The sequence below is a fragment of the Protopterus annectens genome, chromosome 7.part0, assembly GCF_019279795.1.
Source record: "Protopterus annectens isolate FY-2018-M chromosome 7.part0, PAN1.0, whole genome shotgun sequence".
NCBI lineage: Eukaryota > Metazoa > Chordata > Ceratodontiformes > Protopteridae > Protopterus > Protopterus annectens.
Genome location: NC_056739.1, coordinates 777538017 through 777559872, shown reverse-complemented (window position 1 = coordinate 777559872; position 21856 = coordinate 777538017). Strand labels below are relative to the sequence as shown.

Here is a 21856-nt window from a genome sequence, read left to right as displayed (position 1 = left end):
TAGACCAACCCTGAAAAACAGGATAAGGTCCGGGTGATGGAGGGAGGGAAATTAGATCTGGGCAGGGATCCAGAACCCACGAAGGGGCTAAGAGATGAGACTAAAGGAATGGGAACCAAACCTGACGAGGCCAGAACGGGACAATGAGGATCACTTTGTACCGTAGTCTGCAAGCTTTCTGAAGAAACTTCGGAATGAGAGGTAAAGGTGGATAAGCATTCAGAAGCCCGGGGGGCCAAGCATGGACTAGAGCGTGTCTGGGGACTTCCCCTGGTAAGGGAATCAGAGCGAAGAACTTGCTGCACTGCACGTTGGAAGGAGATGTGAAGAGATCGCAGCCAGGCTGACCCCATGCAAGGAAAATCTCCCCCGCTACTGACTGTTTTAGAGACCACTCGTAAGGCATCAGAATGGCCCGACTCAATCTGTCCGCTAAAATGTTGGAGCACCCCAGGATGTGCGTTGCTATCAGAAACCGATCGGTGGAAATCGCCCATTCCCACACTCTCATGGCCTCGCGATATAGAGGGTAGAATATGGTTCTCCCCTGCTTGTTGATATACAGACAACCGACATGTTGTCTGACTGAATTGCAATCAATCCGAGAGGGAGGACTGTGTGAAAGGCTTCCAACGCTAAAAGCACTGGCCTCATCTCTAGAACATTTATGCGCAAATTGGTCTCTGCCTGGGACCACGTGCCTTGGACTGTCCTTCCTGAACAGTGTCCCCCCCACCCGAGTTGGGAGGCCTCCGTGGTCACTGTGGTTTGGACTGGAGATGACACAAAGGGGCGTCCTTTTGATATCTCCGGTGACGTTAACCACCAAAGAAGACATGTCCTGCAGACGTGACTGATCTTGATCGGAAATTCCATGGGCAGGTCTAGCCAAGACCACTGAACCGCCAGAGTACACTGAAGAACCCACATGTGAAGGAGCGCATAAGGGAGAATAGATATGGCGGCAGTCATGGAGCCTAGATCCCGGAGAACCTCGCTTGCCTTTGAAGACCTGGAGTTCGCTATCTGAGTTATGTGGCACCTGAGATGTAGAATCCTGTCCGGAGTTAAGAATACCTTCATCTGCAAAGTGTCTAACCATGCCCCCAGTGAAGTCTAGAACTTGTACTGGTTGCAAATGGGATTTGTGAACATTGACTGTAATTCCCAGTAGCTCTGCCAACCGAGTGAAATAATCTTGGGCCAGACACAAGTGATGCTTGTTGGGCGCAGCGAAGAGCCAGTCGTCCAGGTATGGAAACACCTGAATACCCTGAAGTCTCAGGTGAGCCGCTGCAACTGCCATTACCTTGGTGAACACCCTGGGGGCTGTGGTGAGACCAAAGGGTAGGGCTCTGAACTGAAAATGACCGACTCCCGGCCGGAAGCGCAGAAACCTCCTGGAGCTACTGTGTATTTTGATGTGGTAGTAAGCATCCTGAAGGTCTAACGAGCACATCCAGTCGCACTCTCTGAGATTAGGTAGAATGGACTGTAGGATGACCATCCAGAATTTCTGTTTGGCTACCAACAGGTTTAATGTTGACAGGTCTAGAATGGGCTAGAGGTCCCCCGTCTTTTTTGGCAGCAAAAAGAACCTTGAGTAGACACCTAATCCAGACTGATCGGGGGGGGGGGGACATTTTTGATGACTTGTTTGAGAAGCAGCTTTGAAACCTCTAGAGCTGCGGCCTCCCTGTGAGCGGGTGAAACATCCGGGAGGTGATTTGTAATATTTGGAGGGGCAACGAAAGGAATAGAGTAACCTCTGGATATTATCCGAAGAACCCAGCGATCTGTCGTAATGGACTCCCATGCCGCTGGGTGTAAGGACAATCGTCCCCTGACTGCCTCCAGAGTAGGACAGTCGGGCAACTCCTCAGGGCTGCTGACCGGGTCTATCAGAGAAGGGTTCCCTAGATCTGAAATTCCTGGGACCCCCTTTACCTCTGGGTCGGCTTCGATCCTGTCCCCTCTCTGCCTCTGGGGGAATAGCAGTCCTGAGAATCCCAGGAAAACTGAGATTTTCAGAACCACATCTTCTTCTGCCCTCTGATTCCTAGAGAAGGACCGCTGAGGGTCAGAGAAGCGGACTCCGACGGCAGACAAAGTCTTCCTGTCCTTTTCACTCTGGACAAGTGTTCACATACTGTCTTTCCAAAAAGGGAATCGTCATAGGGAGCGTTGATAAACGACACCTTGAAAGGGTCCACGAACTGACAATCTGAGTCAGGCATGACACCCAATGGCTATGCCTGTGCCAGCCGCCCTAGCTGCGCCTTCCGTTGCATGGGAAAGTAGCCACATAGATGTGTTTGAGACCGACTTCAGAGTAGACATTTTCGCCGAGAACAGCTGTCTGACCTGCAGCGATAAAGACTCTAGGGACAACTCAGCAAATTCTGAAGCAAGGTCTCGCTGAAGCCGAATCTTATGTATAATTCAGCGCACGGATAGAAAAAGTCGCTGAGGAGTATACGTGCTTCCCAAACCTATCCACCGACCTGGACTCCTTGTCTGGAGGGTGGGCTAAGGAACTCTCCTGTGCTAGTTCCTTCTTTGTGGCCGCTGCGACCAACACAGCATCAAGTGGGGCTCCTTTTGACCAGGGGTTGTCTGGCAGAAGGGGGAGATAAAACCTTGTCAGGGCATTTGGGGATGGGCTCTATGGTGTCAGGCTCCTTCCATGCCCTTGTGGTGATGATGTTCACCAAGGGGTCTGCTGGTGGGGACACCCAAGAAGTAGATGGGCCCATGCCAAAAGCCTCCAGGAACACTGACTCATCCCCAGAAGGTTTTGGGGCTGACCAACCTCCCCTCTGGTGGAGGATCTCCATAATTTCTCCGAAGGAGACATCTTCAGGAGGTGAGCTGGGGGAACCTTCTCCTTCATCTGTCAGTGTTGGTAGTGAGGGACTCGGGGGGAGTCCAAGTGCCTCCTTTTGCGCTTGTGCTTACGGTGACCCTTTTCAGTGGAATTTTCAGAAAGGGATCCATGAGCCGCAGGGGTTTCCTTGGGGAAAATGACCTGGGGGTCCTCTGGCACGGGCTGTCTCGGAGACAAGATGAAGGGAGTCGTCGCCAAATCGAGGGGGGCCTGGGTGGTATCCGAGGGGATGGGCTGGGGTCTCGAGATCTGGGAGAGAACCCCCTCCACCGCTTCAAAGGCCGAGGGAGAAGCCCTCCCCGGATCCGAAGTGGGGACCGGAGCTGAAGACAGGGTAGCCTGAGGTCCGAGGGAACGGATTGGATCTGAAAAGGTCGGAGCCGAAGAATCTGTTCCCCCGGGTCCGACTCCCTGCCTGCGGCTTTGAGAGTCACTCAGATCCGAACAAGTCGGATCAGAGGAACTCAAGGTAACAGCCAGAGCCGAGGTTGGAGTAACCATCAGCGCCGAGCTACCAGCTTCAAAAAACCTCGGATCCAAGATCCCCAAAGCCAAAGCACGGATCGGGGAAGGAGAGATGGAGGTCGCCCCTCCAGAGGGAGAGGGACCTGGCAAGACTCCCATCTGAATTTGGATCTGAATAAATCTCCGCATCAGCCTGTCCATATCCATGTCCGATAGGCTCCGAGTTGACCTCGAACAGGCCACCGACTCTGATCTGGCTGGTCTGTGCAGTGGGGAGGAGAGCCTCAGGTCAGAATGTTCCAATGGCTCTGGTGAGAAACGAGGAGACAGGAGCCATGGAGAAACAGGCCTCATGGTCTTAGATGGGGGCTGAGAAAGAGTTCCCTGTCTGGGGACCTGTTACGATGCCTGTCCTTCTTTTTCTCCCTTTCCTCTCTGCGCCTTTCCTTTTCCTTCTCTTTCAATTTTTCCTTGTCTTTGTCAGACTCGCTGACTGAACATCTGTCCTTTGAAGACCCATTGCCAGACAAAGAGGGAGGTTGAGTCCCTGTCTGGGTGGAAGGTGGAACATTAGAGACAGAGGCAGATTCCAGCATGGCAGCAGGGAGAAGGCCTTTGGCAACTAGCTTGGCCTTACGATCCCTAAGGGCCCTTGGCTTAAAACCTGAACAGACAGCACATTGAGTGGATAAATGTGCCACTCCTATGCAGATCACACACAGAGTGTGACCATTGGCAGGAGAAAGCTTATGGCCACACTCTGTATACTTTTTGAAAACCGGATTTGGCTGGTCAGCCATAGTACTGCACTCCAAGGTACAAGCACCATCTCTCCAAAAACCACACACACAGGTACGGGAAGGGCAGGCCTAACTACTACTCTACACAAAAAACATTTTTTTTTTTTTAAACACCGACGACCAAACGAGATACTACAGAAGGGGAGGAAGGGAAATCCTAGTCAAGCACACCTAAATATCAGCAAAAAAATTCTACTTACTATCCCTGAGCACACAGCAAAAGAGACCACGATGCACACTACTGGCGCGGCAAACGAGATCTGAGGGAAAATAGGAGATGGTAGGGCATTATGGGTAAGGGGAGTAGCTCAGAGCAGATGCTAGAAAAAAAGTTGCCGGCTCGGATCCGATACGGATCCGTATACCCACACGTTGCAGATAAAAATGAAGTTAACTACTTCAGATTTATATATACCAAGTCCAGGATAGCACGACCTTGGGGAGGGGGACAAATGCCTGCTATCTGCCTTGAATACTGGTTTTCGATCAAATGAAGGTAACCTATATATATATATATATATATAAAATATATATACATATATATATAAAATAGCATGTATTGCATATCACAGGTGGCCACGGTGGTGCAGCAGTTAGTGTTGCCGCTTCACAGCAAAAGGTTCTCTGATTCGATTCTTGGCTGGGGTGCCTGCTGTGTGGAGTCTGCATGTCCTCCATGTGGTCGCGTGGGTTTCCTCCAGGTGCTCCGGTTTCCTCCCACATCCCACAAACATGCAGTAGGTGGATTGGACACTCTAAATTGGCCCTAGGTGTGAGTGTGTGCGCCTTCTGTGGAAGGTTGGGTGCCGGGCTGGCAACTCAACACCATAAAACTCCACTGCCAATCATGAGCGGACAGATGATCCACTGCGGTGACCCCTAACCTGGAAAAACCGAAAGAAGAAGAAGATGCATTACATATCACACACACACACACACACACAGTAAAAAAGACTGTTCACACAGTGTGTATCCAGTAAAGTTATATTACAGAAATATCTACGAAGACAATGTAATCAGTACGTGAACTCTACACAAGTATTCAGTAGGGTGAAAGCTGGCCCCAGCCATCTAAACTGGAGGACTGTGAATATGGGTCTTACATTACACTCGGTTCCCAGGCTCTGCAGAGATAAAGCATACATCTCAGAAATCCTTGCAGCTTGCTGTTCCCACACACTCCTCTACAGATTTGTTTTCTTTCTCAACTTGCTTCACAGCAAACTTGCTCTTGCTGTTTGCCTAAACAAAATGTTACTTTGCATTTAGCCCTACTCGGCAACAAAAACATTTGAAATACCACTTACAGCCCTGCGGCGTGTCACCACTAAAATACAGGCAAGTTAAAAGCTGCTCAGGGGACTGCAACAAAAAAGTACAGATGTCCTTCAAGGATGCATCTGCAGTCCTAACATATGGGTTGTCCTGCCTCAGGCAGCCCTTCGGTCGGCCGGATTCCAAAGTCTGGGTCTGGCCTCGGCTGATGTCGCTCTTCACCCGACATTATAGCTGCTGTGGTATAAAGGCATCAGCCGACGCCATTTTCCTCAGTCTTTCTTGCCACGCGGTGCCCGAAGCAGAAGCTGTTCGCAAGTGCCGGTCGGTCAGATCCAGAGATTTCTACTACCAAAGACTTCTAAAAAGCTAAGTACCCCATTGGGGACTCTTTCTTGCCTCAGCCGATGTCAGACAAAGTAAATAATTGTTTAACTTGTGGGAAACAAATACCTCATAAGGATTTCCACTCTTACTGCCTTCCTTGTTTAGGCCCAGACCACGACGTATCAGCTTGTTTAGCCTGTGCTTCCTTCAACCGACAGACGCTTAGATGTCGGTCGGAGTTTGCAGAGGAGTTTTTTGGTCCCGCTTTTGCATACAAAATGCCGTCGGAGACTCCGACTACACAATTACCTAAAAAGCGCAAGGAAAAGGACCGACACTCGTGGTCCGCGGTTTCGGCTGAAACCACGGTTAGGCCAACCGCAAGTGTCTCGGTTTCGGCTGAAACCGAGTCCTCGGTTCTTCCTTCGGCCGAAAGCAGGCCTCCGATAGCTGAGGCTTCACAGAGCATGGTTGAATCGGCTACTGAAATTGCCCCTACAGAAGCTAGCACCCAGGATTTGTCAGATACTATTCCTTTAGACATATCTACTCCTGCACGTGGGGCTGCTAGACCCCCTGCATCTATGTCTATCAAGGCTTTTTCCAGGGCTAAAGCAGCTAAATCTTCTAAGACATTACCTGCTAAAACTCCCTCACACAGGCCTACATCTAGTTCTGAGGATCTCATTTCTTTGATCAGGGGATCCCAACCTCACCCAGACAGGGCCTCTCAACCCCCTCCAGATAAGAGGCCTAGGACTGAACCCCCGGAACCTGTTTCTACAGACTACTCCTCGGATGACTCAGATATCTCAGACCCTCAGGAAGGCCCATACTCTCCTTATGAGGATTCCGATGCAGAAGACTCCATTCCTTCTGCCTCTCCTCCTGAAGAATTTTCTTTTGGGGAAACCTTACATGCTATGAGGGAACACTTTCAATGGCAGGGCCAGGATTTTTCAAATTCAAGGAAAAGGCTAAGGACTTTCTTACACTTACCACAGCATAGGCCTTTAGCCATTCCTCCAGTACTAACAGTTGTTGATGATGCATATAATGATGCCTGTACTGCCCCTGATTCTCTTCCTCCGGCCCATGCCAAGCCTGACAGATATTACAGGGTCCCAGACACACACTACCATTTGTATAAGGCTCCTGTTGCAGATTCCGAAACCATTTCACAGGGCCCTAAAGCTGTGGCAGCTGCTTCTGCCAAAAATCCTCTCCCCTCTGAAAGGGAATCTAGAGCATTAGAGAGATGGGGTAAAAAGGTTTATACTTCTGCTACTCTTTCGGCCAGGGCCTTAAACTGTCAATTTCACATGATTCAGCACCAGGAATTTTTGTTAGACCAGCTAAATAAAAAACTGTCCTCTCCTGAACCTATAGACCGCAAGTCCCTTCAGGATTTGGTACATAACTCTCAGCAGGTCAGTAACCATTTCTTAAAATGTGGCTATGATGCACTGGAGGCTTCCTTTAGATCAGCTATGACTGGAACAGTAATTCGAAGGCATGCCTGGTTAAAAGAACAATCCTTACCAGACCATGTTAAGTCAAAACTCCTAGATGCTCCTATGGAGAAACAAAGTTTGTTTGGCTCCCCGGCACAGGAGGTTCTAAAGAAGGTGGAGGAAAAAGCAAAATCTGTTCAAACAGTCAAGGATTTCTTACAGGTCCAACCTCCGAGGTTTAGCAGAAATTGGCCTTCGAAGAATTGGTCCTTTCCAGACACCTCCAGAGCACAGAGAGGCAGAAATAGACGCCCAAGAGGCAGAGGTCAATCCAGGAGTACCTACAGGGGACGTCAGTGGCAACCTACCAACCAGAGAAGTACTGCCACAGATTCAACTACAACTACTTCCACAGGGCAGACACAATGACTTGGCTCTGATTCCGCCTACCAGGGAACAACTGGAAGCATCCTTGGGCGGAAAACTAGCTTTATTTTCCCACAACTGGCATTACATTACAGGAGACAAATGGACTTTACAAACAATAGACAAAGGCTACAGGTTTCACTTCCACACTCTACCAAAAAAGAGAGGAATGCCAAACCTACCACCAAGCCAAAAAACAGACGCTCTAAGACAAATCAACAACTTACTAAGGATGAGAGCTATAGAAAAGGTACCGCCTATGGAACAAGGCCAAGGATTTTACTCCAGGCTTTTCCTTGTACCAAGAAAAGAAAATCAATGGAGACCTATTCTCGACTTGTCCGCTCTGAACACATACCTCATTGTTCCAAAATTCAAAATGCTGACCCTCCAGCAACTTCTTCCCATGCTGGGCAAGGAGTCTTGGCTGGTGACTCTAGATCTCAAGGAGGCATACCTGCACGTCCCTATACGACCAGATTGCAGAAGACACCTCAGATTTCTTGCAGGATCAGAGCATTATCAATTCTCAGCATTGCCCTTTGGCTTATCTACTGCGCCCAGAGTATTCACGAAATGCCTGGCATCAGTAACTGCTCATTGCAGGCTTCAGGGAATTCAAATTTACCCATACCTGGACGACTGCCTAATACAAGCGGACAACAAGGCAAAATTAAGAAAAGATTTGGAAAAGGTCATACAACTGTTGCAAGCCTTGGGATACACAGTCAACATGCAAAAATCAAGACTAGTACCTTCCCAAAGGATAACATTCTTGGGTGCAGAACTGGATACATCAACTCAGATGGCTTTTCTCACAGAAGAAAAACAAAAGCAACTACCAGTATATTTCATGACATTAACAACACAAACTCAGCTTACTGCAAGGAAAGTCCTGCAAGCCCTAGGTTACATGGCATCCTGCATAATATTGATTCCGCATGCCAGGCTGCATATGAGAAAGTTGCAATGGTACCTAAGGAATGTATGGTCTCAACACAAGCACAGTCTAGAAGCCCAGATTCCAATAATTCCATGCCTGAAGCAAGAATTCCAGTGGTGGGCTCAGGCCTGTCAGTTGAACAGAAGACTGCCTTTCCACAAACCTCATCCAATCCAGACCATCACCACGGACGCCTCAGACCTAGGCTGAGGGGCACACATGGTGGACAAGTGCATACAAGGCCTATGGACCCAAGACCAGCTGAATCTGCACATAAATGTAAAGGAGATGCTGGCAGTGAAACATGCAATCCAGGCATTCCGACCATTCCTTCAACAAGGTCACCTGCTGATAAGGACAGACAATACCACAGTCATGTGGTACATCAACAAACAGGGAGGTACACACTCATATCCTCTATGCCGGATGGCAATGGACTTGTGGAATGTGGCCCTGAATCTCAACATTCAACTTCAGGCCAGATTTGTACCAGGAAAAGAAAATTCACTAGCAGACACCTTAAGCAGAAAGTACAGTTTTGTACCTACCATAAATGTAGATGTCCGAACTGGATAGCATCTGCAGTCATAACAACTGGGTTGTCCTGTCGTCAGGCAGCCCTTCAGTCGGCCGGATTCCAAAGTCCGGGTCCGGCTTTCTGATGTGTCACTTTTCACCCAACGCCATTCTGTTGGTCTTGCATATAAAGGCACCACCCGACGCCATTTTCCTCAGTGTTTCTTGCCCCAGATGCCAGTAGCCCTCTTGAAGGCTAAAATTTGGATAAATGCCAATGTTTCCAAAAAGATAGAGGTAAACAAAAATTAGCATGTATGTACATATATACAAACAAATACACCATAAAAGACTCCCCCACCAGCTAGCTATTAGGAGGGTAAACACCCTAGGAGTACCACAGAGGGAAGGAGGGAGGGGTAATCTGACTGCAGATGCTATCCAGTTCGGACATCTACATTTATGGTAGGTGCAAAACTGTACTATGTCCTTCATGGATGCATCTGCAGTCATAACAACTGGGTAGAATACCATAGCCAACTAGGGGAGGAGGAAAAACTAGATTATGGTGTGTTAAGGATCCCTTGCAGTACAGCAGTGGCAAACCCTGCTCGGGATCTGGAATATAGAGGCAAATTATAATGCTTGGCAAATGTATGCACGGAGGTCCAAGTAGCCGCCTCAATAATGTCTTGATTTGCTCGTAAGAAGGCTGTGGTAGTGGCTGTTGCCCTTGTAGAATGAGGTCTTATGTTCTGTGGAATTGGTTTTCCATGGAAGGAGTAACAGAATCGTATGCAATTTCCTATCCATTTGGAGATTGTCTGTTTGGAAATAGCTTTTCCTTCCCTTCCTGTTGCATAGGCTACAAAAAGCTGGTCAGTTTTCTGCTACTTTTGTTCTGTCCAAGTAGTAGCCATCCAAGGTATGCAGTATTCTTTCCCTCTGTTTTGTGGGTTGGGAAAGAAGGTAGGTAGGTGGATTGCCTGGTTTAAAGACACTCTGGATACCACCTTAGGCATAAATGTAGGATTAGTCCTCATGGACACTCTATCTTGGTGGAAGATTAGGAAGGGTTGTACTGCCATTAGGGCCTGAAGTTCAGAACCTCCTGGCTGAGGTTATTGCCAGTAGGAAGGCGTTTTTCCGATAGATGCTGTAGGTCTGCTGTTGCTGCTGGTTCAAAGGGTGATAGTGTCAACTTTTCTAGCACAAAGTTCAAGTCCCAAGCTGGCAATGGTGGTTTCCTTGGAGGTTTTACATTCTTGATTCCTCTGAGGAACTGCCTGAGTAAAGGGTGTGAAGGAACAGGTGGATCAAAGCTGTATTCTGCTGATATAGCTGATGCATGTATCTTGATGGAGGAGTAGGACAGGCCTGAATGTAGAAGTTCGGCCAGATACTCCAGAATGTTAGGCATATCTATGTTTGACACATCTTTTCCTCTTTCAGTACTCCAAATGACAAACCTTTTCCATTTTCCTGCATAGTTCCTTCTTGTTGAAGGTCTGCGGGCTTCAAGAATAATGTCTTTAACTCTTTGGGAAAGTTCTGGATTAGCTGCTGCTATGTGATGTTCCATGCAGTCAGTTGCAACGCTTTTAGGTTTGGATGCATGATGCTGTAGTTGTTCTGAGTTAACATCAAAGGCATCAGGGTATTGGCCATATTGTCCCGAGACATGCTCCTCAGCAGTGGGTACCAGTGTTGTCTTGGCCAGTTTGGAGCTATCAGGATTATCCTTGGACGTTCTTCCTTGATTTTTAGTAATACCTTGTGTATCAAGGGAAGAGGTGGGAATGCATATGCTGTTAGGCCTTTCCAGCTGAAGGAGAGCGAATCCACTTTCCATGCTAGTGGGTGGAATATGTCCTTGTGCAGAATTTTTTGAGCTGGTGATTGAGAGGGGAAGCGAATAGATCTATCTGAGGCATTCCCCATTTCTTTGAGATGGTCTTGAAGATGTCCGGGTGTAGCATCCATTCGTGGGCATCCGATGTGGTTCTGCTTAATATGTCTGCTAGAGTATTTTCTTTTCCCGGTACAAATATTGCCTGTAACTGGATGTTGTAGCTGAGAGCCAGGTTCCACAGCTCCAAAGTCATTCTGCATAGGGGTATGAATGAGTGCCTCCCTGTTTGTTGATGTACCACATGACTGTGGTGTTGTCTGTCCTTATCATCAACTGGCCCTCTTTGAGAAATGGTCTGAACTTTTGGATTGCCAGTTTTACTGCCAGCATTTCTTTTAGGTTGATGTGAAGTTGATCCCACAATCCTTGCACGCATTTGTCCAGCATGTGGGCCCCCATCCTAGGTCTGAAGCGTCTGTTGTGATGGTCTGGCTTGCTTGACATCTGCGAAAAGGGCCCTGGGTTTGACTGGCATGCTTGAGCCCACCATAGGAACTCCTGTTTTAAGCATGGAATTAGTGGAATTTCTGTTTCTAGGCTGTGTCTGTGTTGGGACCATAAATTCTTTAGGTACCACTGTAGTTTTCTCATATGTAGTCTGGCAAGTGGGACCAAGATTATGCATGATGCCATGAAGCCCAAGGCCTGCAGTACTTTTCTTGCTGTTAACTTGTTCTGTTTTGTTAGTGCCAAGAAGTAAAGAGGGAGTTCATTTGTTTTCGTGCAGTAAGGAATGCCATTTGTTTGACTGTGTCCAATTCCGCCCAAGAATGTCCTTGTTTGGGATGGTATCAGCCTTGATTTTTGTAAATTGACTGTGTATCCCAGTGCTTGTAGCAAGTAAATGACCCTTTGTAAATCTGTTGTCAGCTTGCTTTTGTTGTCCCCTTGTAGCAGGCAGTCGTCCAGGTATGGGTAAATTTGAATTGTCTGCAGTTACTGATGCCAGGCATTTTGTGAATACTCTGGGCGAGTAGATAAGCCAAAGGGCAATGCTGAGAATTGATAATGCTCTGATCCTGCAAGAAATCTGAGGTATCTTCTGCAGATTGGTCGAATGGGGACGTGCAGGTATGCCTCCTTGAGATCTAGAGTTACCAGCCAACACTTGCCCAGCATTTGCTGTAGGGTCAGCATTTTGAATTTTGGGACAATGATGTATGTATTTAAGGTGGACAGGTCGAGAATAGGTCTCCAACTTTTTCCTTTCTTGGAACTAGGAATAGTCTGGAGTAGAATCCCTTTCCTTGTTCTGTTGTTGGCACTCTTTCACAGCTCTCATGTTTGCTAACTGCATTATCTGTTGTAGAGCCTCTGTTTCTTGATTTGGAGGTAGATTTGGCATTCCTCTTTGACTGGTAAAGTGTGGAAGTGGAACCGTAACCTTGATCTATGGTTTGTAAAATCCACTTGTCTTTTGTGATATAGTGCCAGTTCTTTGAAAATAAGGTTAATTTGCCGCCTAATGGAGCTGCTATTTGTTCCCTGTAGGCGGATTTAGAGTTAAGTCACTGTGGTTGTGTTGTTGTAGTGGCAGTGGTTGTGTCTGTGCCTCTGTTGTTACCTTGCCACTGTCGTCCTCTGTAGGCACCTCCTCTGGATTGGTTTCTGCCTCTGGAACGTCTATTCCTGCCCCTTTGGGATCTTGTGGAGTCAGGAAAGGACCAATTTTGGCAGGCCAGTTCCTGCTAAACCTTGGGGTTGAACCTGCAAGAAATCTTTAACCGTTTGAACAGATTTTGCCTTTTCTTCCATTTTCTTCATTACCTGCTGGGCAGGTGTACCAAACAAGCTGGTCTTATCCATAGGAGCATCTAATAACTTAGCTTTAACATGATCCGGTAAAGCTTGTTCCTTTAGCCATGCATGCCTTCTTATCACTGTGCCAGTCATGGCTGATCTAAATGAAGCCTCCAGTGCATCATAGCCACATTTTAAGGAATGGTTACTAACCTGTTGTATGTTATTTACCATTTCTAATACATATTTCTTATCAATAGATTCATCAGAGGATAGTTTTTTTGGTAACTGATCAAGCATAAACTCTTGGTATTGTATCATGTGAAACTGACAGTTTAAAGCTCTAGCTGAGAGAGTAGCTGAGGTGTAGACCTTTTTGCCCCATCTGTCTAATGACCTGGCTTCCCTTTCAGAAGGAATAGGGTTTTTAGCTGTGGTCGCGGCTACTGCCCTGGGACCCTGGGATATAGTTTCGGGGTCTGCAAGTGGGACCTTGTAAAGGTGGTGATGAGTGTCTGGTACCCTGTAAAATCTGTCTGGTTTGGCAGGGGCTGGAGGTAAAGAATCTGGTGCAGAGCAGACATCATTGAAGGCATCATCCACCACAGAGAGAACAGGAGGTATAGCTAAGGGCCTGTGCTGTGGAAGGTGCAGAAAGGTCCTAAGTCTTTTCTGGAGTCTGAGAAATCCTGCTGCTGCCATTGGAACTGCTCTCGCATGGCATGTAAGGTTTCCCCAAGGAGAATTCTTCTGGTGGGAAGCAGCTGGAATGGATTCTTCAGCATCTGAGTCTTCAAAATTGGAGAAAGGAGCCTCTGGCTGGTCTGTTATGTCTGATTCATCGGCAGAATCATCAGAGGACACAGGCTCGTCTCTTCTCTGGGGCTGAGAGGCCCTGTCTGGGTGAGACTGAGATCCCTAATTAATGAAATTAAATCTTCTGCCAAAGTAAGCATTTGTGAACTAGAAGAGGGCCTGGTTGTAGGGGTTTAACAGGCACTGTTTTAGTAGTTTTGGCTGCTTTAGCCCTGGCAAAGGCCTTAATGGACATGGCTGCTAGACATCCAAGGAATGGTGTCTGATAAGTCAGTGGCAACCACCGTAGTGGATAAAATTTCTGAGGCCGATTCAAGAGAAGTAGCAGGGGCCTCAGTGGTAGTGATAGATTCAGCTGTACTTTGATCAGTTTTCTCGTTTCGCCGAAACCAGACACCGCGTTTGCTTTTAACCATGGTTTGCAGTTTGGGTAGTCGGAGGATCCGGCGGCATAATATACGCAAAATCAGAACCGAAAACTGTTCAGCAAACTCCGACCCGGCCTAAGCGTTCGTCGGTTGAAATGAAGCCACAGGGAACAGGCTGCTACGTCGTGGCTGGGCCTAAACAAGGCAGACAATAAGAGTGGAAATCTTTATGAGGTATTTGTTTCCCACAGGTTAAACAATTATTAACTTTTTCTGACATCGGCTGAGGCAAGAAAGAGTAAGTAATCTCTGGATCCGACCGACCGGGCTTTGCGAACACAGCTTCTTCTTCGGCCGCCCAAGAAAGACTGAGGAAAATGGCGTCGGCTGATGCCTTTATACCAAGACCAACAGAGATGACGTCGGGTGAAGTTTTGGAATCCGGCCGACTGAAGGGCTGCCTGACGACAGGACAACCCAGTTGTTATGACTGCAGATGCATCCATGAAGGACATCTACCACGGATGCTCATGAATGGATGCTGCATCCAGATATCTTCAAAACCATAACAAAGAAATGGGGACTACCAGAGATAGACCTATTCGCCTCCCCACACAACCACCAATTGAAGAAATTCTGCACAAGAGCATACCACCCACTTGCTTGGAGGGTGGACTCCCTTTCCTTCAACTGGAAAAACCTGACAGCATATGCATTCCCACCTCTTCCTTTGATGTACAAAGTCCTACTGAAGATCAAAGAGGATCAGCCAAGGGTAATCCTGATAGCTCCAGACTGGCCGAGGCAACATTGGTACCCGCTACTGAGAAGCATGTCTCGGACACGCATGGCCTCTACCTCTATGTCCCTTACTTCTAACACAGAACAACTACAAGATCCTACATCCAAACTTGAAAACACTGCAGCTAGCTGCTTGGAATATTGCATAAAACAAAATAACCTGGATTTATCTCAGAGGGTTAAGGACATTATCCTGGAGGCTCGCAGACCCTCCACAAGGAAAACTTATTCAGCCAAATGGAAAAGATACCTCATTTGGAGTGCAGCAAAGGGAGAAAATGTCTCATTGGCAAACATAGCACACATCCTGGAATATCTAGCAGAACTGTTCCACAATGGCCTGTCATACTCCTCCATTAAGATTCATGCATCAGCAATCTCAGCAGAATACAACATGGATCCTCCTGTCTTCTCTCATCCTCTACTCAGACAGTTCTTGAGAGGAATCAAAAATGTAAAGCCTCCAAGGAAACCACCTCTACCTACATGGGATCTCAACTTTGTGCTGGAAAAGTTAACACTTCCCCCTTTTGAACCAGCAGCAACAGCAGATTTACAGTTCTTGTCTTGGAAAACTGCTTTCCTGCTAACAATCACTTCAGCAAGAAGGGTATCTGAATTACAGGCATTAATGGCAGTACAGCCCTTCCTTATCTTCCATCAGGATAGAGTGTCTCTGAGAACCAACCCTACCTTTATGCCAAAAGTGGTCTCCAGAGTATCATTGAACCAAGCGATTCATTTGCCTACATTCTTCCCCAACCCACAGACCAGGGGGGAAAGACTGCTACATACCTTGGATGTGCACAGACAATTATGCTACTATCTGGACAGAACTAAGACCAACAGAAAAACTGACCAACTTCTGGTAGCATATGCAACAGGAATGCAAGGAAAAGCAATTTCAAAACAGACAATCTCAAAATGGATAGGAAATTGCATCCGATTTTGCTACTCTTTTCATGGAAAGATAACTCCTGAAAATATCAGACCTCATTCCACAAGAGCTACAGCCACCACTACAGCTTTCCTACGAGTGGCTACCAAAGACATTTTAGAAGCTGCTACTTGGAGCTCCGTGCATACATTTGCCAAGCATTATAACCTTCCTTTATACTCCAGATCCCGAGCAGGTTTTGCAACTGCTGTGTTGCAAGGGATCTTGACTACACCATCTTTATCTTAGTGCCTCCTCCCCCAGTTTGGCTATGTATTCTGCCCATATGTTAGGACTGCAGATGCATCCTTGAAGGACATAGTACAGTTTTGTACCTACCATAAATGTAGATGTCTGACAGGTATGCATCTGCAGTCAGGATTACACCCTCCTTCCCTCTGTGGTATTCCTAGGGTATCTATCCCTCTTTTAGCTAGCTGGGGAAATTATTATGGTGCATTTGTTTTGTATATATATATATATATATATATATATATATATATATATATATATATATATATATATATATATATATATATATATATGTATATATATATATATATATATATATAATTTTGCTCTCTACTGTTTGCAATTATTTGCATTTATCCAAATTTAGCCTTCCTAGAGGGCACCTGGCATCTGGGGCAAGAAACACTGAGGAAAATGGTGTCGGCTGATGCCTTTATACCACAGCAGCTATGACGTCGGGTGAAGAGCGACATCAGCCGAGGCCAGACCCAGACTTTGGAATCCGGCCGACCGAAGGGCTGCCTGAGGCAGGACAACCCATATGTTAGGACTGCAGATGCATACCTATCGGACATCTACATTTATGGTAGGTACAAAACTGTACTTTTTGTACCTACCATAAATGTAGATGTCCGAGAGGTATGCATCTGCAGTCATAACATATGGGTTGTCCTGCCTCAGGCAGCCCTTCGGTCGGCCGGATTCCAAAGTCTGGGTCTGGCCTCGGCTGATGTCGCACTTTCCCCGACGTCAGAGCGTCTAGGGTATAAAAGCATCAGCTGACGCCATTTTCCTCAGTTTTTCTTGCCCCAGATGCCAGGTGCCCTCTAGGAAGGCTAAATTTGGATAAATGCTGAAAAGTTCCAAACATTTGCAAATTATATACATGAATAAACAAACAAATACACCATAATAGATTCCCCCTAGGAATACCACAGAGGGGAAGGAGGGAGGGTAATCCTGACTGCAGATGCATACCTATCGGACATCTACATTTATGGTAGGTACAAAACTGTACTATGTCCTTCAAGGATGCATCTGCAGTCATAACATATGGGTAGAATACCATAGCCAATCTGGGGGTGGAGGTACTAAGAAAAGGATGGTGTAGTTAAGATCCCCTGCAGGACTGCAGTTGCAAACCCTGCTCTGGATCTAGAGTATAAAGGTAGATTGTAATGCTTGGCAAATGTATGCACGGAGGTCCAAGTAGCAGCTTCTAAAATGTCCTTGGTAGCCACCCCGTAGGAAGGCTGTAGTGGTGGCCGTGGCCCTTGTGGAGTGAGGCCTGATATTTTCAGGAACTGTCTTTCCATGAAAGGAGTAACAAGCGAATGCAATTTCCTATCCATTTTGATATTGTCTGTTTGGAAATTGCTCTTCCTTGCACCCCAGTTGCATATGCTACAAACAGTTGGACAGATTTTCTGCTAGTTTTTGTTCTGTCCAAGTAGTAGCGTAGTTGTCTGTGTATATCCAGGGTGTGCAAAAGTTTTTCCCCTTTATTCTGTGGATTTGGGAAGAACGTAGGCAAGTGAATAGCTTGGTTCAAGGATACCCTAGATACCACTTTTGGCATAAAAGTAGGATTGGTTCTTAGTGACATTCTGTCCTGGTGGAAAATAAGAAAAGGCTGCACTGCCATTAATGCTTGTAACTCAGATACTCTTCTTGCTGAAGTGATTGCCAGAAGGAATGCAGTTTTCCAAGATAGAAACTGCAGATCCGCTGATGCTGCTGGTTCAAAAGGAGGTAGTGTCAGTTTTTCCAGCACAAAGTTGAGATCCCAGGCAGGTAGAGGGGGTCTTATTGGAGGTTTAACATTTTTGATCCCTCTTAGAAATTGTCTGAGGAGAGGGTGTGAGAAGATAGGTGGATCCACATTGTATTCTGCAGAAATTGCTGAAGCATGAATCTTAATGGAAGAATAGGACAGGCCTTTGTGGAACAATTCTGCTAAATATTCTAGGATATGTGCTAGGTTTGCCACTGTGACATCTGTGCCCTTTGATGTGCTCCAAATGAGAAATCTCTTCCATTTAGCTGAGTATGTCTTCCTTGTGGAAGGCCTGCGAGCCTCCAGGATAATGTCCTTCACCCTCTGAGATAAAACAGTTTGATTGGGATTTAAGGAATTTTCCAGGCAGTTAGCTGCAATGTTTTCAAGTTGGGATGCAGGGTCTTGAAATTGTTCTGCATTAGAAGAAGAGGCCATAGGGGGAAGAGGCCATGATTTTGCCTGAGACATGCTTCTCAATAGTGGATACCAGTGTTGCCTTGGCCAGTCCGGAGCTATCAGTATCACTTTTGGCTGTTCCTCCCTGATTTTCAGTAGAACCTTGTGCATCAATGGGAGAGGTGGGAAGGCATATACTGTTAGGGCTTTCCAGCTGAAAGAGAGAGAGTCCACCCTCCAAGCTTGTGGGTGGTATGTCCTTGAGCAGAATGTCTTCAGTTGATGGTTGAGTGGGGAGGCGAACAGATCTATCTCCAGCATTCCCCATGTCTTTGTTATGAGCTTGAAGATGTCTGGGTGCAGCATCCATTCGTGTGCATCCGTAGTAGTTCTGCTTAGGCTGTCCGCCAGTGCATTTTCTTTCCCTGGCACGAATTGGGCCTGTAGTTGGATATTGAGATTCAGGCATAGATCCCACAGATTCATAGCCATCTGGCATAGCGGGTAAGAATGTGTGCCCCCCTGTTTGTTTATGTACCACATGACCGTGGTGTTGTCTGTTCTTATTAACAGATGTCCTTGTTGGAGGAAGGGTTTGAATGCCTCGATTGCATGCCTCACTGCCAGGATTTCCTTTTGGTTTATGTGCATGCTTAGCTGTCCTTGAGGCCATAGGCCTTGGATGCATTTGTCCTCCATGTGTGCTCCCCATCCTTGGTCCGAGGCATCTGTGGTGATGGTTTGCCTTGTTTTTGGTTTGTTGAAAGGCAACCCTCTGTTGGACTGGCAGGCCTGAGCCCACCACAGGAATTCCTTTTGAAGGCATGGAATGATTGGTATCATGCTTTCTAAACTGTGACTGTGTTGAGACCATACACTCCTTAGGTACCATTGCAATTTCCTCATATGTAGCCTGGCATGTGGGATTAGAATTATGCAGGATGCCATGTAACCCAGAGCCTGCAGGATTTTCCTTGCAGTAAGCTGAGTTTGTCTTGTCAAAATCATGAAGTAATCTGGAAGTTGTTTTCGCTTTTCTTCTGTGAGAAAGGCCATTTGGGTGTTTGTGTCCAGATCTGCACCCAAAAAGGTGATCCTTTGGGATGGTACTAGTCTTGACTTTTGGATGTTGACTGTGTATCCCACGGCCTGTAACAGGTGTATGGCATAGGCCAAGTCAACAATTTCTTCTTGTTGTCCGCTTGTATCAGGCAGTCGTCCAGGTATGGATAAATTTGAATTCCCTGAAGTCTGCAATATGCAACTACTGATGCCAGGCATTTCGTGAATACTCTGGGCGCAGTAGATAAGCCAAAGGGCAATGCTGAGAATTGATAATGCTCTGATCCTGCAAGAAATCGGAGGTGTCTTCTGCAACTTGGTCGGATAGGGACGTGCAGGTATGCCTCCTTGAGATCTAGAGTCACCAGCCAAGACTCCTTGCCCAACATGGGAAGAAGTTGCTGTAGGGTCAGCATTTTGAATTTTGGCACAATGAGATAAGTGTTGAGAGCGGACAGGTCGAGAATAGGCCTCCATTGATTTTCTTTTCTTGGTACAAGGAATAATCTGGAGTAAAATCCTTGGCCTTGTTCTGAGCATGGTACCTTTTCTATAGCTTTCATCTGAAGTAAATTGCTGATTTGTTTTAAAGCCTCTGCCTTCTGATTTGGTGGAAGGTTTGGCATTCCGCTTCTTTTTGGCAAAGTGTGGAAGTGAAACCTGTATCTTTTGTCTATTATTTGCAATGCCCATGTATCCTTTGTAATATAATGCCAGTTTTTTGAGAATAAAGCCAGCTTTCCGCCCAAGGGTGCTCCCAGTTGATCCCTGGTAGGCGGAATCAGAGTCAAGTCATTGAGTCTGTCCTGTAGTAGTGGTTGTTGTTGTAGCTATTGCACTACTCCTCTGGTTGGCAGGCTGCCACTGAAGGCCTCTGTAGGAGCCCTTCGATTGACCTCTGTCTCTAGGGCGCCTGTTCCTGCCTCTCTGGGCTCTATCCGAGTCTGGAAAGGACCAATTCTTTGTAGGCCAGTTTCTGCTGAATCTTGGTGGTTGAACTTGCAGGAAATCTTTAACTGTTTGCAGAGATTTTGCTTTTTCTTCAACCTTTTTTAGAATCTCCTGAGCAGGGGAGCCAGATAAATTTTGTTTCTCCATTGGAGCATCGAGGAGTTTAGCTTTGACATGGTCTAGCAAATATTGCTCCTTCAGCCAGGCATGCCTAAGAATAACTGCCCCAGTCATAGCTGATCTAAATGAAGCCTCCAGTGCATCATAGCCACATTTTAAGAAATGATTACTAACCTGTTGAGAGTTATGTACCAAATCCTGAAGGGATTTACGGTCTAGGGGTTCAGGAGAAGAAAGTTTCTTATTCAGTTCATCTAACAAATACTCTTGGTACTGTATCATATGGAACTGACAGTTTAATGCCCTGACAGAAAGAGTTGCAGATGTATACACCTTCTTACCCCATCTCTCTAAAGCTCTAGACTCTCTATCAGAGGGTAGGGTATTTTTGGCAGTAGCGGCTGCAACCCCTTTAGGGCCCTGAGAAATAGTTTCTGGGTCTGCAGAATGGGCTTTATACAGATGGAAATGAGAATCCGGGACCATGTAATATCTGTCAGGTTTGGCAGGGGCCGGAGGAAGAGCATCAGGGGCTGTACTGACATCATTGTACACATCATCAATTACATTTAGAACAGGAGGTATAGCTAAGGGCCTATGCTGAGGCAGATGCAAAAAGGTCCTTAATCTTTTTCTAGAATCAGAGAAATCCTGACCCTGCCATTGAAAGTGTTCTCTCATGGAGTGTAAAGTCTCCCCAAAGGAAAACTCCTCAGGAGGGGAGGCCGAAGGGATAGATTCCTCTGCATCTGAATCCTCATAAGGTGAGTAAGGCCCTTCCTGGTGGTCTGACAACTCAGATCCATCAGTGGAATCATCTGAGGAGAGGGGTTCAGAGGGGTCAGTCCTGGGCCTTTTGTCTGGAGGAGGTTGAGAGGCCCTGTCTGGGTGAGGTTGTGAACTCCTAATTAAGGAGATAAGGTCCTCAGCAAGGCTGAGGATCTGTGAACTAGAGGAAGGCCTCTGGGGTGTAGATTTGGCAGGCAAAGCTTTTGAAAGTTTGGCAGCTTTAGCCCTAGAAAAGGCCTTAATGGACAAAGAAGCTGGGGGCCTAGCAGCCCCACGTGCAGTGGTAGAAATGTCCAAAGGTATGGTGTCGGACAAATCCTGACCACTGGCTTCGGTAGGTAGTTCAGAAGCCGACTCAGCCGGGGCCTCTCGGGCCTCGGCGGTCGGAAGTATGGTTTCGGAAGAAGGAATCTCCGAGGACTCTGTTTCGGCCGAAACCGAGACACTCGCGGTAGGCCTAGCCGTGGTTTCAGCCGAAACCGCGGGCCACGAGTGTCGGTCCTTTTCCCTGCGTTTTTTGACCATATGCGAAGTCGGAGTCTCCGACGGCATTTTATAAGCAAATGCGGCTCCAAAAAATTCCTCTGCAAACTCCGACCGACGTCTAAGAGTTCGTCGGTTGAAGGAGGCACAGGCTAAACAGGCCTTTACGTCGTGGTCTGGGCCTAAGCAAGGAAGGCAGTAAGAATGGAAATCCTTATGAGGTATTTGTTTCCCACATGTTAAACAATTATTTACTTTGTCTGACATCGGCTGAGGCAAGAAAGAGTCCCCAACGGGGTACTTAGCTTTTTTCGAAGTCTTCGATAGCTGAAATCTCTGGATCTGACCGACCGGCA

At 46.9% G+C, this 21856-nt stretch overlaps 1 protein-coding gene across 1 annotated transcript in view; it reads right to left on the bottom strand.

Moving 5' to 3' along the window:
• The window catches only part of SLC12A9 (solute carrier family 12 member 9), an 843978-nt gene that overhangs the window by 257176 nt on the left and 564946 nt on the right, over window positions 1–21856 (bottom strand). The gene's annotated exons all lie outside the window — the stretch shown is intronic.